This window comes from Silene latifolia, chromosome 7 (assembly GCF_048544455.1).
Source record: "Silene latifolia isolate original U9 population chromosome 7, ASM4854445v1, whole genome shotgun sequence".
In the NCBI taxonomy this organism is placed as follows: domain Eukaryota; kingdom Viridiplantae; phylum Streptophyta; class Magnoliopsida; order Caryophyllales; family Caryophyllaceae; genus Silene; species Silene latifolia.
This window is the reverse complement of record NC_133532.1, coordinates 22,281,069-22,297,944: the sequence shown is the minus strand read 5'-3', so window position 1 is coordinate 22,297,944 and position 16,876 is coordinate 22,281,069. Positions and strand designations below refer to the sequence as shown.

The 16,876-nt window shown below is 37.4% G+C and overlaps 1 long non-coding RNA gene across 3 annotated transcripts; it reads right to left on the bottom strand.

The window, feature by feature from the left end:
* Positions 1 to 12,609: 12,609 nt before the first annotated feature.
* Positions 12,610 to 16,483, bottom strand: LOC141590957 (uncharacterized). 3 transcript variants are annotated; one of them, XR_012520559.1, is made up of 6 exons: positions 16,224 to 16,483; positions 15,734 to 15,801; positions 14,648 to 15,249; positions 13,937 to 14,073; positions 13,114 to 13,230; positions 12,610 to 12,655 (listed from the first exon to the last, which is right to left on the bottom strand). It is a non-coding gene; the product is annotated as an uncharacterized LOC141590957 (long non-coding RNA). The 3 variants fall into 3 exon arrangements; XR_012520560.1 differs by having other exon boundaries at positions 14,648 to 14,835; positions 16,224 to 16,476; XR_012520558.1 differs by having other exon boundaries at positions 14,648 to 14,769; positions 16,224 to 16,472.
* Between the last annotated feature and the right edge of the window lie 393 nt (positions 16,484 to 16,876).

Below are 16,876 nucleotides of genomic sequence, written 5' to 3'. Positions count from 1 at the left end.
TTGATATTGGTTTGGTTGATGGACATGGTGTCTCTCTTCGGCCTGCGGATTTAGTGCTTTATTCTTGGGACAGGGGGCGTGATGTGTGCGTTGACTTGACAGTTCTTCTCCTTTGACTCGTGCGGATGACGGATTTTGTGCCTGACCGGGTTGTCGCTTATCTTTGCTCGGCGAAAGTGTGCTAAGTATGGAGATTTGTGCGCGGTAGCGGAGTTGTTAGGCTTCCTTCCTTTCTCTTTCTCTTTACTTGGGAGCTGGTTCGGATCTTTGTTGCCTTGCTCAAGTGGATCCAGAAATTCTCGGTATCTCAGGATGCGGGGCTCGGGTGGCCGCTTACATTTTTACTAGACTTAGCTTTTCTATTGCTAAGGGTGTGGGAGCCCAGATTGTCTCTCGGCTCCCCACCAATTTCATGTAAACTTTTATTTTTCATTTAATGAAAGCTACGCGCATCCTTTTATAATAATAATAATAATAATAATAATAATAATAATAATAATAATAATAATAATAATAATAATAATAATAATAATAATAATAATAATAATAATAATAATAATAATAATAATAATAATAATAATAATAATAATAATAATAATAATAATAATAATAATAATAATAATAATAATAATAATAATAATAATAATAATAATAATAATAATAATAATAATAATAATAATAATAATAATAATAATAATAATAATAATAATAATAATAATAATAATAATAATAATAATAATAATAATAATAATAATAATAATAATAATAATAATAATAATAATAATAATAATAATAATAATAATAATAATAATAATAATAATAATAATAATAATAATAATAATAATAATAATAATAATAATAATAATAATAATAATAATAATAATAATAATAATAATAATAATAATAATAATAATAATAATAATAATAATAATAATAATAATAATAATAATAATAATAATAATAATAATAATAATAATAATAATAATAATAATAATAATAATAATAATAATAATAATAATAATAATAATAATAATAATAATAATGATAATAATAATAATAATAATAATAATAATAATAATAATAATAATAATAATAATAATAATAATAATAATAATAATAATAATAATAATAATATGTTGCTGGTTGATTTCCAGAATGCTTTCAACCTTGTTGATCGTACGACCATGCTTGAGGAAGTCCGCCGACGTTGCCCTGTTCTCTCCCGTTGGGTGGAGTTTTGTTATTCCAGCCCTGCCCGTCTTTTTTATGGGGAGCATTGCTTGTGGTCTTGTCAGGGAGTCCAGCAGGGTGATCCTTTGGGACCGTTGCTTTTCGCGTTGGTTTTGCATCCCTTAGTATGCAAAATCAGGAGACTTTGACCTCTCTATCTGACCATGGTACTTGGATGATGGCACCATTGTGGGGGATACTTTGGAGGTGGGGAAGGTCTTGGATTTGATTATGGCGGATGGCCCCCGTTTTGGACTACACCTTAATGTCTCCAAGACGGAGGTCTTTTGGCCTGTTGAGGATCCTCAGAGTCGGCTCCCTGGGGTTTTCCCCCCTCTATTGCTCGGCCCGCGAGGGGTGTTACGATTTTAGGTGGACACAAGATGCTTGCCCTGGTTTTAGCAGTGAGGTTGTGGCGAGGAGAGTAACTAAGACCATTGAGCTAATGGACTTGGTTGCGAGGATTGAGGACCCGCAATGTGAGTTGCTTCTACTTCGAGCTTGTACTGGTATTTCTAAGCTCTATTTCTCCCTTCGTACTTGCTCCCCTAGTGTTTTTGGGTCCGTCCATCTTCCTTTTGATGCTGCTCTTCGTTCCAGCTTGGAACGCATCGTCACCGCGTCTGGCCCGGGTTTTGGGGATTGGGAGTGGCGCCTTGCTACTTTCCTTTTCATCTTGGGGTCTTGGTGTCTATGCGGCGGGGATGTTTTACATTATGCTTTTGTTGCGTCCGTTTGCGGTCTGCGATTTGCGAGCTAAGCTCCTCGGACCCTCCTGGTATTGTAGTCGCTTGGCCCCGCTTTTGATGATGCCGCGATAGGTTTTACTGCGACTACGAGCTCTGGTATCTTAGGTAACCCTAGTGAAATTGTCGCCCCAAACTCATGAAGAAATTGGCGGACATTTATTTCGCGACGGTTCTTTCTTTGCCTCGAGTCTGTTTTCTCTTTGACACCTCGCCGATTTGCTTTGTGGCGATCTCGGCGGGGTTCCCACTCCTCTGATTGGTTGCGTGCGGTTCCTATCTCGGGGTTGGGTCAGACTATGAACGGGAGGACGTACCGTAGTGTGCTTGGGTATCGTCTGGGTGTTCCGTTATTCACGGTCTCTAGGCCCTGTTCAGCTTGCTCTCGGGACTTTGCTGATGATGTTTTTGGGGACCACGCTATTTCTTGTACTGGTACTGTGGGCGTTAAACATCGGCATAACCTCGTCCGTGACACTCTTTTCGACATCGCTACGTCTCCGTATTTATTTGCGGAAAGGAGGTTGATGTTGGTTTGGTTGACGGGCATGGGGGTTCTCTTCGTCCTGCCGGATTCTTCGCTTTATTCTTGGAACAGAGGCGTGATGTGTGCGTTGACTTGACCGGGTCTTCTCCTTTGACTCGGGCGGGATGAGCCAATTTTGTGCCTGTCGGGTTGTTCTTGATCTTTCGGCGAAGTGTGCTAAGTATGGAGATTTGTGCGTGGCAGCGGGTTATGGTTTCCTTCCTTTCTCTTTCTCATCTCTTGGGGAGTTGGGTTCGGATGTTGTTGCCTTGCTCAAGCGGATCCAGAAATTCTCGGTATCTCAGGATGCGGGGGCTCGGGTGGCCGCTTACATTTTTACTAGACTTAGCTTTGCTGTTGCTAAGGGTGTGGGAGCCCAGCTTGTTTCTCGGCTCCCCACCAATTTCATGTAAACTTTTATTTTTCATTTAATGAAAGCTGCGTGCATCCTTTTATATAAAAAAAAAAAAAAAGAAAAAAAAAATTAATAATAATAATAATAATAATAGTAATAATAATAATAATAGTAATAATAGTAATAGTAATAGTAATAATAGTAATAGTAATAGTAATAATAGTAATAATAGTAATAGTAATAATAATAATAATAATAGTAATAGTAATAATAATAATAGTAATAATAATAATAATAATAGTAATAATAATAATAATAGTAATAGTAATAATAATAATAATAATAGTAATAATAATAATCCACCATCCCTTACCCTTATCTATTTGCAATCCACCAAAAATCCACTATCAAATTAGAGATAGGGAAGAAGAGAGAAAAAGAGAAAAAAAAAAAAAAAAAAAAAAAAAAAAAAAAAAAAAAAAAGGAGATTGTTTTTTGTCCCTCCGCCTCGAGTTCGCATGGTAAACCGTCTTATACTAGCCTTTATATTATTTAAATTATACCGTATACCCGCCTTGACCTCGAATCACCTTAGGACCGCCTTTGACCGTCATTTGACCACCCAAAAATGGGTTTGACCGAGTTCTATACATATTATAGCTGTGATTATGCGATTGTCTTAAGACGAGTTTTTGACCCACATTTCGTGGTTGTCTTGGATTGGTTTTGGATTGGTTATGTCGAGGCTAGTGAAGAGAGTATAGTGGTGGTCTTGGGTGGCGAGTAAGGTGGTTGTGGTGGTCGGAAATCGAGTCTAAAAAGGGGGTGTACGGCATATTTTGTCGTCATTATTTTTGTTGCTTGTTATTGTTGTTGTTGTCGACGGTGTTGCTGCTGGTTGTCGTGGTGGTTGTCGGATTTGAGGGTGGTGAGGGAGTCGACCACCGTGGTGGTGGTGGCCTATGGGGTGGTCGTATATGGTGGTGGTGTTGTTGTGTTATTGTGGGTTGTTGTTGTTGTTATTGTTGCGGTTATGGTGGCTGGCGACCATGGCCCACCATGGCTGGTGGTGGTGGCCACGGTGGCGGTAGTGGTGACTTGAGTTTGAGTCGGGTTTGGTAGTGTATAAGACGGGTTTGTTTGGTTTATTTCGTCGTACACGTGTTTGTAAAAATATATTAGTATATTTATACGTATTTGTATAAATATATTAGTATATTCATACGTATATGTATATGTATTATAGCAGTATATTTATATGTATTGCAATACGTATTTGTACGATTAGATGAGTATATTCATATGTATTTGTATTATTATCGTATTTTAGGAAATGGGTTTTGTGAGACGGTTTTACGAGACGGACCTAGCTTGTGACACGGATTGCTTATGCGGATTTGCTAAAAGGTAGGTTAATCCTACTCAATTTCAATATGCATTTGAATTGTCATGTGAGTCGTATTTTAATTGTCATTGCATTATAACATGATTTTGGTGAAGACGGTTGGATGAATCGTTAATTGGCATATTGTGTGGTATTTTCATTTATTATACTTGTCATGTATATTGGACAATATGCGGTTGTGACTGTTGGTTGTTATTGTTGAGAAGATGGGAGACGGTTGGCAGACCGTCTTCCGCTTGGGTCGCCTCTTGGTTCTTTCCCACTCCAAGAGGGATGTGCACATTAATGAGTTGAGTTTGGAGGGACTCGTGTGGTTGAGACAGGGCAGGGGATCCGGTTGACTTCCGGACCCGGTATGTCTGGGCGTGTCGTGGTACTGTTTATGGTTGACGGTATGTGCGGCGTGTCCGTGCACCGTGTGGTTGACGGTATGGATGGGCGTGTCTCGGTACCAGTGTGGTTGTCCGTATATCTAGGCGTGTCCTAGTACCAGTGTGGTTGTCAGAATGTCTAGGCGTGTCCCGGTACCATGGTGGCGGTTGTGTGATATCATGTCATCCATGTCATAGTCATGTTGTATGTTCACACACTCGAGTCATGTTACACTTTATTTGTTTATTGAAACCGATGTTTGTTGTGTCTGTGTATAGTCACCTATACGTGGGGTGGCACGTGTCGATCCATATGATATTCATTCATCACATGGAGAGCAGGTTAAGCACAGGTTGTTTGTATAGTACGCGGGAGACGGGACGAGCTTGATGAGCCGCGAGACGAGTATAGTTAGCTAGAAGAGTATAGTGTCATGAGTTGTACTTTTATTCATTTGTTTACGTTTATGTAATTCATTAAACATTTATATTAATAAAATTTTCTTTGATTGGAGTTTTGAAACACTACCTCAGGAAACTGAGATGGTAAAGCTCCAATTATCTTGGCCAGATAATTGGGGTGTTACAGTTACGACCTCCCAAACGACTTAATTTGAAGTGTATAATACACGGGTTTTCGGGATTCCAATGTCAAGGATAAAAATTCTCCATAAATCACAAATAAAGTTCCTTGGGGCAGATAAAGCGGCCACACAAAATTTGAGTAGAAAGGGATGACATTTGGGGGTGTCGGTATGTGATAAACCAGCATTCGTTGAACCTTGGATAATTGTGAAAAATGGATTAATACTCGTTATTTGAGACTGAAATCGAATAAGTTAAACCCTGTAATGACCTCGGACGCCTGATAGAAAAACTAGGAGAAAAAGAAATAGGGTCCGGTACGACCTCCCGAACGGCTCAATTTGAAGTGTACAATACACGGTTTTTTGGGATTCCAGGCTCTTGGAACGAAATTTTTTGTTAAATCACAGAGAAAGTTCCTCGCGTCAGATAAAGCGGCCACACAATGTTTCAGGAGAAACGGTGGATATTTGGGGGTGTCGGTATGCGATAAACCAGCATTCGTGGAGCCTTGGATAATCGTGAAAAAGGGATTCATACTCCTTATTTGAAGCTGAAATCGAACAAGTTATATTCTAAAATGACCTCGGAAACCTGATAGAAAAACCAGGAGAAAAAAAAAAGGGTATGGTACGACCTCCTTAACGACTCAATTTGAAGTGTATAATACACAGTTTTTCGGGATTCCAGGATCTCGGAACAAAATTATCCGTAAATCACAGAGAAAGTTTCCCTCTGTCAGATAAAGAAACCACACAAAGTTTGAGGAGAAACTGTGGATATTTGGAGGTGTCAGTGTGCGATAAACCAGCATTCATGGAACTTCGGATAATCGTGAAAAAGGGAGTAATACTCGTTATCTGAGGCTGAAATCGAATAAGTTATATTCTTAAATAACCTCGGACACTTGATATAAAAACCACGAGAAAAAGAAAAAGGGTATGGTACGACCTCCTTAACGGCTCAATTTGAAGTGTATAATACACGATTTTTCGAGATTCCGGGGTTTCGAAACGAAATTCTCCGGAAATCACAGATAAAGTTCCTCGCGTCAGGTAAAGTGGCCACATAAAATTTTAGGATAAACAGAGGACATTTGGGAGTGTCGGTATGCGATAAACCAACATTCGTGTAACCTCGGATATTCATGAAAATTTGATTAATTTTCGTTATTTGAGGCTGAAATTGTAACACCCCCATACTCCAAGTGCCTTACCAGGACCACTCAGGTATAAGGATACTACCATCTCGGTTGCCCGAGGCAATGAATATCATAAGACAATAAAGAAACGTACTTTAAAAGTAATTACAGTTTAAGTGATTACATGTTCAAAACCAAAACTGTTAAAAGGAAATACAAGTTCTCAAAACTATCTACTATCAAAATACTATCAAGCGTCAGACACAGCGGAAGACTTCTAAACTGCAACGTGGTGACTCATCCTAGCTATCTCATACACATCGTCTCATACCTGCTCAATAACTGCTCACCACCCCCGAATGGATCACCACAGTTTTTAAAACATTTAAACGGGGTCAGTACTAATCACACAATTTATATGATCCAACAACACAACAAACAACATAGCTCAAACAGTCACACACACAATCACACCCACTCCAATCAATCTCCGTCACCGACTGTCCACTGGACCACCCGCGATGGGGGACCGCAAATTGTTCCCACCTAAGCCCCGCTCATCATACCGAGCGATAACCCTGTCCCATTAATGTGCACATCCCCTCCCGTGGCGGGTTCCACGGAGGGCGAAACTAGGGCGTGAAGCCACTCCCGCAAGTGACTCCACTCAGCCGAGAACGCATCTCGAGAACTAGAGACAAACAATCACATCCATCAACAACAATCAACAACCGTCTGAATCAATCAATCATATACAATCACAACCGTCTGAATCAATCAACAATATACAATCACAACTGTCTGAATCAATCAACAATCACTAACTACAGCACAATCACCATACATTATGTAATTAATGCGAGTAGGAAACCCTACACTGAATGCAACACAAACATCGACGATCTAGCAGTTGTCTCAAAACCTTTCCTCTACGAACCCTTCTCCTATACACATAATCATACAATTATCACCTAATCAACATAACCGTCCCAAAACCCCCAAATCTACCCAATTAGGGTTTTAAACAAACTCAAAGAAACAGTATAAAATTGGTACGTAGATCTTACCCTTGACGCAAGGAACACTATGATGCAAAGAACAAGATGAACCGACACTCCTAGCCTTGGGGATTTGCCAACAACGCGAGGAGAGAGAACTACGTAACTCCTTTTTCTTTTGAAGGGTTTAGAAAGGTTAAAAGTGATTAAATAAACTGACGGAAACCTTTTATATCGAACTCGCGTTATTAGCAAAACCCGTCAAATCATTCCCAATGGGCTTACTCGATCGAGTAGCTAAGGTACTCGATCGAGTGCCCCCTTACTCGATCGAGTATCTACGTTACTCGATCGAGTACCCAACAGGTCAGAAACTATTTTAAAACGCAACACACCCTTACTCGACAGAGTAAGGCCTACTCGATAGAGTACCCAGAGACTCATAAAACCGTAGTATTACAGAAATTGAATAAGTTAAATCCTGAAATGACCTCGGACACCTGATAGAAAACCAAAAGAAAAAGAAACAGGGTCCGGTACGACCTCCAGAATGGCTCAATTTGAAGTGTATATAAGACACGGTTTTTCGGGATTCCAGGGTCTCGAAACGAAATTCTCCGAAAATTTCAAAGAAAGTCTTTCAGGTGAGATAAAGCGGCCACATAGAATTTGCGGATAAACGGAGGACATTTGGGGGTGGCGGTATACGATAAACCAATATTCGTGGAACCTGAGGTAATCGTGAATAATGGATTATTACTCGTTATTTGAGGCTGAAATCGAATAAGTAAAATCCTGAAATGACCTCGGACTCCTGATAGAAAACTAGGAGAAAAAGAAACAGGGTCTGGTACAACCTCCCGAACGGCTCAATCAATTTGAAGGGTATAATGCCCGATTTTTCGGAATTTCAGGGTCTCGAAACGAAATTCTCCGGAAATCACATAGAAAGTTGCTTGGGTCAGATAAAGCGGCAACACCAAATTTTAAGAAAAAACGGAGGACATTTGGGGGTGTCAGTATGGGATAAACCAGCATTTGTAGAACCTCGAATAATTGTGAAAAAGTGATTAATAATCGTTATTTGAGGCTGAAATAGAATAAGTTATATTCTGAAATGACCTTGTACACCTGATAGAAAAACCATGAGAAAAAAAACAGGGTCCGGTACGACCTCCCGAAGGGCTTAACTTGAAGTGTATAATACACGGTTTTTCTGGATTTCAGGGTCTCGGAATGAAATTCTCCATAAATCACAGAGAAAGTTTCTCGGGTCAGATAAAGCGGCCAAACAAAGTTTGAGGAGAAACGGAAGATATTTAGGGGTGTCAGTATGCGATAAACCAGCATTCGTGAAACCACAGGTAGTCAAGAAAAGGGAATTAATGCTCGTTATTTGAGGCTTAAATCGAATAAGTTAAATCCTGAAATGACCTCGGGCACTTGATAGAAAAACCAGGAGAAAAAGAAACAGGGTCCGTTGCGACCTCCCGAATGACTCAATTTGAATTGTATAATACACGGGTTTTGGGATTCCAATGTCGGGAATCAAAATTCTCCATATAACATAACCTAATAGTTGGAGAAGAAGATTAGTCTTAGATGATCATTTTTTGGGACTTTTCCCAATAGTTCATAATACATATACTGATATATCTTGTGTTATTAACTTTACACGAGAGAGAATAAAAGTCAACTCAAGTGGTAAGAGCTCTCTTACCCCAATTATAAAGTTGGGGGTTTGATTCTCACAACATAATGCACTCATTTCAACTAAAAAAAACTATACCGGAGAGGAATTCCATCATTTTATCATTACTGTTTTTGTTTTGTAGATACTCTTTTCACTCTTTTAATTAACACGCGCGGAGATCCAAGACGCGTTTTGTTTTGTTGTCGAAGCTATTCTGTTTACGTCTAATGTTAACTGCGGCCTCCTTAATGTACCATGTTGTTTACTCTGTTGTAGATTTAGACACACTCTATATATTTCGTCTTGACATATTTGGTAATACAGATACTCACGTGTGTCCCAAAGCAAAGCATCTGCTACACTAAGAAACTACATAACAGAATTATTTTTGTATAATCCATAGTAAAAGCACCGTAATGACCTTTTACAAACAGATGCGTATGTCGTAATTAAATAGTTGTCATATTCGTTGTGAAGTTTTGTAATCATTTTTAGTCGAACGGAACATCTCTTTTTCTCCCGGTTCATTGTTCTATGTTAGTATGTTACTTAAAATCTAAAAATACTGAAGTCTCGTACGGAATTCTCATAATCGAGTGAATGAGTGAGAATTAACATTAATAATACACGGAGATTAACTTTGATGCACTTAACGTCGATCATTGAATAGAGATATGAAATTAAAACAATTGAAAAATTAGTTTTTTCACATTGACCATGGTTCTTCAAAATCTGGAAATTAACACATTGACCATGGTACTATTCGAATTTGGAATTCTCGAACTTTCCAGCAGGTTGATTATCATCTCCATTCTCATATATTGTTATCGCTTTTCCGTTCTCCTCCTTCCTTTTCCCCTAGTCGTTGCCTCACAACCTCCTTATTCTCTTTCCATTGCCACTCCCCACTTCTCATTTTCATCTCTTTCTATCCATCAGGTTGATTATCATCTCCATTCCCATATATTATTATCGGTCTACTAATGATGACTCTGATCTCATCTGGAAAGCCCTAGATGTTTGTAGTATAAGCAGATGTAAGAAGCAGTGGTTTAGGCTGAAGCATTTGATGTGACACAAAAGCTCATTGAAGATTTACGATATCCGTCACAAACTTGTGACGATACCATTTTCTCACAAAATATCCATTTGAGAGGTGAGTGAGAAGCGTAGGTCTTGCCCCACCTTGTCCCATCTCCCTTTTTATGAGAGGTCTTCAGCTTGTGACGGGATTAACCCGTCACAAGCAAGACGCTTTGTTGATGTGATTAGGCTAGCATAAATAAAGCCTTTACTCCGTACCTTAAAGTACTTTCCAATTGCAGATAAAAAAAAACATTAGATACAAACTTAATAGATTTACACACTGTTGAGCAATATAATTAAGATATCACAAATGTGCAAATATGGGGCGACTTTCCCTACAATATATATAGATAGAAAAAGAGGCTTCTGAAAATAAATGACATCTCGGAGTAACCAGTTCATGTTAAAGGCGGCCATCGTCTAATGCTTTACCCCAACTAACAAAGAAAAAAAACTCTAGCTCTTCATTCCGAATGCATTTTGTTCCTCTCGATCCTTCATTATTTGCACTCCTGTAGTCTCTAGGTACCCTATAATTATCCTCAGTGAGCCATGTTTGCCAATTGTTCGATGAACCCGATGGCTGTCCTACCATACATACACCAAACCAAAAATGAAGTAGTACTGCATTAATCTAGGAAGGAAAAAAAATCTAAAGAAAAAGTACATCTCACTATAATAAACATTCATATGTTAAAAGTACATAGAATTAGAAACTGTGTAGAGAGATATCAATACATACGTATAATAAACTGGAACAAAAAAATTTTTCCTGGCCAAAGAAGAATTTATTTAAATCCCTTGGAACACAAGTACACAACTGATGATATTTCTTTCCTATAAATGGGAAGTCAACTTGTTTGAACATGACTAATTATATCTCGTATCTGAGTAAGAAAGTGAAATATGGCCTTACCAAGTGGTATGTATTGACCCATCTTAAGCTTAAGAAGGATAGTACCGTCTTAAGAAAGACTTAACTGAAAAACCAACACAAATATGCCTACACAAAGTAAACGACTACTTCAGCCTAAGACAAGAAAAAATAGGACCTCTAGCCTATTTTCCGACCAAATCTTATCGAAGATTGCTGAATGTTATGTTTTAAGTAGGCATTTAGATCTTTTCTCCGAAGTCAACACTTTGCACTAATCATTTCCATTTAACCAAGTTTTTACTACTCTGTATAAATTTGAGGTCTATTTCCGTCAAAAAAATTAGTATAATCTCGAGATCTGCTATAGTTGGCTCTACTAAAAAATCCAATCAAAGCCACTCGGAGAAAAAACGAAGTTGGATCAAACTGTCAAACTCCTCCAACTACTAATGTGCATGGACAAATAACTTGACCAACACAAAATTAAAACGCACATGGAAACTCCATTTAATCATTAATGTTAATCTTGGCTTCAGTTTGAGGGAGTAGTTTTAAAAGCCAAAGAGAACGACACTCATAGTATAAACTGCCAAGCACAGACGTTTTCATAAAGCTTCAGTCAAATTCAATCAAATAGCTCGTCAATTGAAAATGAAGTAAGCAGTAAAGAAAACAAAAGTATTGGTCCCTAAGAAAAGGAGCATTACATAAACGATCCCTATAGGAAGGTAGAAGTCATAGTCGGCAAAGTGTCAAACACATAAATCTCAGTGAGGTAAAATCAAAATATCATGTACTCCATACTACATTATGTCGTAAAGCCGCACACAACTCGAAGCTAATGTAAGGTAATCTACTTGCCCTTTCAATGTCCTTGACACCACAAATTTGTTCCTCTCCCATAGCTAGCTCAATGCTTAGAATCAGGTATTTCCGATCCGCAACTCGGATCTCCATATCGTGAATTATTCTTCTACTCCCGTCCCAAACAGTAAACACTCACACCAAAAGGGATTAAGTACATCAAAATATGCACAAGTATTCTAGATATACATTCACCATTTAGCACTACTACTTAATTAACTCATTACTCACTCATCTGGGTGGTATCTATTCTTTTTCTGAATTCTAAGCTAATTCTTCTTTAATTCTGCACACCTTTAGCGTTCAACTCAACTGGGTAAAGTATTCCATCTCAGATTTACCATCTATTCACTAAAATGGATCCCGTCTTTTCAAATGAATTCCATACGTTCTCCCAATTTTTATTGAGGTACATCCTATCCTTTTCAAAATCAATTTAGAGTGTTTTGTTTTAATTTTGTTGTAATTTGATTTGATATTGACTAAAATGAATCACATTGTGTGCAACTTAAAAACATGAAAGACCTTCCTACCTTAAAAATGCACGTAACTCTTGGAGGCTAAAGATGTCGACTTTGCCTAATATATTTCACATTATGGCTTTTCATTACATTTTATCGAAACTAAGCACCCAAACTCATTGAAAGTACCTGAAGAACTTTTCATTACTTCGCAACTTCAATTCCGAGTCTTGCTTTTCGGATATAAGAGCGAAACTCGAGCTTGATCTTTGAATGGAATTGACTTATGCTCCTAATGCGATTGTGTATTCCTCAGCCTATTACAAAACAACAATAAGTCATAAGGCACAAGGCTCAATAAATCAACCAAAAAAACATACACAAGTGAAATTTTGTCGTAAATATTAAGAAGTAAGCAAGGGAGCAAGAAATTATACACTCTCACGATTACAAATAAATAGATTCACGACCCTCTATGTTATCGATCGCTCTCTCCAACTTCATCACATATTTTAAAAACGATCAAAGATAACATCAAAACCGAACAATCATCAATTGGGTGTAGCCCTTCACCTTAGAATTGAAATCCTAAATCAAATAAATTAAAGCCAACGAACAATGACAAAGGAGGGTCTATAAACAAATAATTCACAGATGGTACATAGGTCAAATGAAATTATCCTTTGTCATTGTTCGTTGGCTTTAATCTATTGTTCAACAAACAAATATGTCAACCGTAAAGCAATAGAAAATAAAAAGAGAAAGAAATACTTACTCAGATCATCACCGTCTGTTTATGACTGCTTCCAGCATCGAAGGGCCTTGTTTCCGTCGTCGCTTGCCACTGGTATCCAAATATAAGAAGCATTTGTATCCGGAGGACGCCTGGACTCTATCTTAATCAAACAAATAGGCCGGATTAGTAGGTAACAATCATAAAAATCAAGTGAAGAATAAAATAAATAACAAAATGAGAAAGATGAATGAACTGGAGATCATTGGAACTGAACCGGAGCGAGTCATTGAGATGACTGTGCATTGAAGGAGAAGGGCTAGTTGCATTTTAAAAGTTTTTGGATCTTAGAATTTTGTGCAAATTTTGATTTGCTTCTCACTGATTTGAAAGCAACAAAAACAGTGTGGTGACTAACGAAGTTATCATCAATATTATTTCTAGTTTGGACAGAAGACCACTTGCGAATATCTGAAAGTGAAGTTTACTTTACCCAAGGAAAAGTGCCATAAATCTATTAACGAAAACAGTTTTATGAACATAAGTGAGAGCACAAAATAGCACAAACAACACCTTACAGCTGTTTAGACTTTAGATCACTATTGAGTACTGCTTTCCTAAAGGAAAGATCGTTATTAATATTCAGAGTAACTCGACAAATGCAAAGATAATATACCATTGTAAAGTGAGCAACAACTTACCATACAACCAACACCAAATACAATATGCAACTTGACCTTTTGAGTTGTCTGATAGTACTTAATTAATTACAAGAATGCAATGACTTTTGCTAATTAAGCGTCAATCTGCAACAACGAAGCAGATCACTAATTGAAATAATTAAAGGGTTGGAGAGGATACTTACCCATACTTTTGACAAAACAGCACACTTATTGGGCAACTCTCGTACAGAACTAAGTGCTGCTTGGATTTGGATGGTTATTTGAGTTGGCAAGTAACATAATGAACTCTAATCAAACTCGCCCTCCTGAGGTTCATAACCTGCAATGAAGTTTATAGAAAATGATTTTAGGGTGTATAATATGTAAGAACGGATACCTGGATAATCACAATTCATCAAATTAGCCAAACACGATGAATGAAGTTAAAAGCATTCTACCTATTTCATATCATCATCCTCACAATCAGTATTATTAAATCTTTCCTAAGATTGACTCGAATATTTCATGTCAAAATCTAACAAGTATGAATGTTTGATCAAGTAAGTACTCGCTTTATAAATTAGATAATTCTTTCTTCACTGAAATGAATGTCTTATGAAACCCTTCATCTCATAGTTTTTCAGAGAGTGGGGTGGCTGAACTGAAAGGTGCGGTGGTTCGGATTAGATGTATACAGAGGTAGGTGGAATAAAACTATAAAAAGGAATGGGGTATTCGAACCCTGAGACCTAATGTCCCACGGTACCTCCATTTTAAGCACTGCAATTTTACTGTAAAGATTTGCAGAAAAATAAAACCTAAAGACACGGTTGAGAAGGCCGGAAATAAATTGCGTACAGAACTAATTCAGACATGACGGAGTAATTAGAAGTAGCATAATACAAACTACAAACCTCTAAAGAATCTTGCCTCTGGAAATCAACGAGCTGCGGAATGTGGGCGACGTTCAGTAGCTGCACTGATTTCTGAAGCGACTCCAAAATTTAGGTCATATAGCCAACAAAAGAAGTGCAAACTGCACAGATAATCACTACTGTCTATGAGAAAGGCCAACACTCCACTGCTGGTAGGCTAATCATTTCTTAACATTAACAGAAACGGAATCAGAATCAGGAAACAGATACCGGGAGATAAACCAGGCATAAATGGTATTATAGTTTACAGCAACATTTCCCCGAATTTGAGACTATTTAATCAACCAGATTATCAACAGTTTAAACACTCCAAAAGGAGTCAGAGGATACGATAAAAAGAATATAGTACAGACAAATCCAGAATAAAATGAAATTTACAAGCTGAACAAACAGGTCAGCAGAAATTAGCCGAGCCCCAACTGGGATTTTTGGATCCTTCGAAAAGTGTCTTCAAGTCCTTGATTTTGAGATTTAAAGGATCCGGCACTGGGATCCGAACCCGTATTAGATCCTCATACCCGAGTCCGAGCATCATAGGAAAAGACAAGTCCAACACACAATTCTAAACTGCATTCTAAGGACTGCAAAATACACATCATAATCATCATATGACTCACATTTCCCATATCGGGAGATATATTATAGATAATAGGGAGCTTTTCTATATGCTTGTCCCAAGAAGGCACCAACTCAATCAGTAGAGGCTAAGAAGCGCCAAAGACTGAATATTGCGTCTCTAGAGACATCAAGGTACAGCTTTACGAGAGATTTAAAGTGAGCACATAGACAACGACCAGAGAGGAAACAATAGAATGCAAAGACTGCAGCAAAATTAATTCTAAAAAAAACTATAAATAAAGCAATATTAGATGTACTATGTCAGATCGACTCATTAACCCAACGGTTAAATGAGGAGCACATGTAAAACTGTCTCATTCAAGACTCAAAGTTTAAGTTAAGCATATAAATTTGGAAGCAACTGTTTTACACCTACATCAGAATAAGAGCATTACAAATACACACAGCTTCAGAAATACATGTATTCAGAAAGAAAGAAAATCTAACCATATAAAATGGGCCAGAAAGGTCATCCGAATGATATGATACAAGAGTTCCAGCTCGACAGTGAGGACCTTCAATCATAGACATCTCTCCACAAGTCAACTAAAAATAATTCACAGATGGTACATAGATCAAATGAAATTATACAGAACTTTAGAAACCCAACTTCATAAAGGAGACATAGAACAAACGAAATTGAGACGACCCTCAGAACATGTAGATCAAGCAATCAATCAATCATCTCTAAAAAAACGCAATACATGAACAATTAACACCATGAAAATCGTACCAATGAAGCAATCGAAATCAACAAATAGACAAAAAAAAGAAATCATCAAATGATATCAATCAGCTATGAAAAACGCAATACATAACAATTCACCCAAATGAAAAACGGAACAATAACCAGACCACTAAATCGAATCACAAGACACAACCCCAATTAATTTCTAACCACAAACGAAATAATATACCAACAAAATTAACCACTAACCTCTGTTAAACCGGTGTGCAAATGAAACGATTAATCGTATTGTAAAAATTAATTATGGTATGGGGAGGGAATTAAGGAAGAGGCGAGACCGAAATGGAAGGAGAATGAAAGAGGAAGAGGTGAGCAGGAAAGAAAAGGAGAGTGAAAGATTAGGGTAGCAGGAAGAAGAACAAAGAATAAGTAAGAAATGAAGAGAGAAGGAGGTAAAGTTGAGATTGTTGTTCATCATGCGTGAGGCACGGAAGTTACTGGCCTACTGTTCACAAGCAACATTTTCCCAAACTTCATACATTTATAAGGGTTGTCCCAAACTTCATACATTTATAAGGGTTGTAGATATTAATCGGAAATGAACTTATAACCTAATATGCATGAGAATTGATAAATAGTCGTTGTAGAAAGTCACTTAATCTTAAGCTTAAAAATAGTAGCCAAAAGACAGTATCGTATACATATTATAATTGAGAGATAGAATTTGAACTTCTTAAACTTTAGATAGAGTTTGAGTAGCAATCTAAGGGTTCAACAATTTATATTCCAAAGATACTACAAGTCGAAGCTACGAAAGATTAAGGAGTATTTAACAGTTTTTGCTCTTATTAAGTTAAATACAACTCATTTGGTAAATAGTTCACGATAAAATTATCTATATA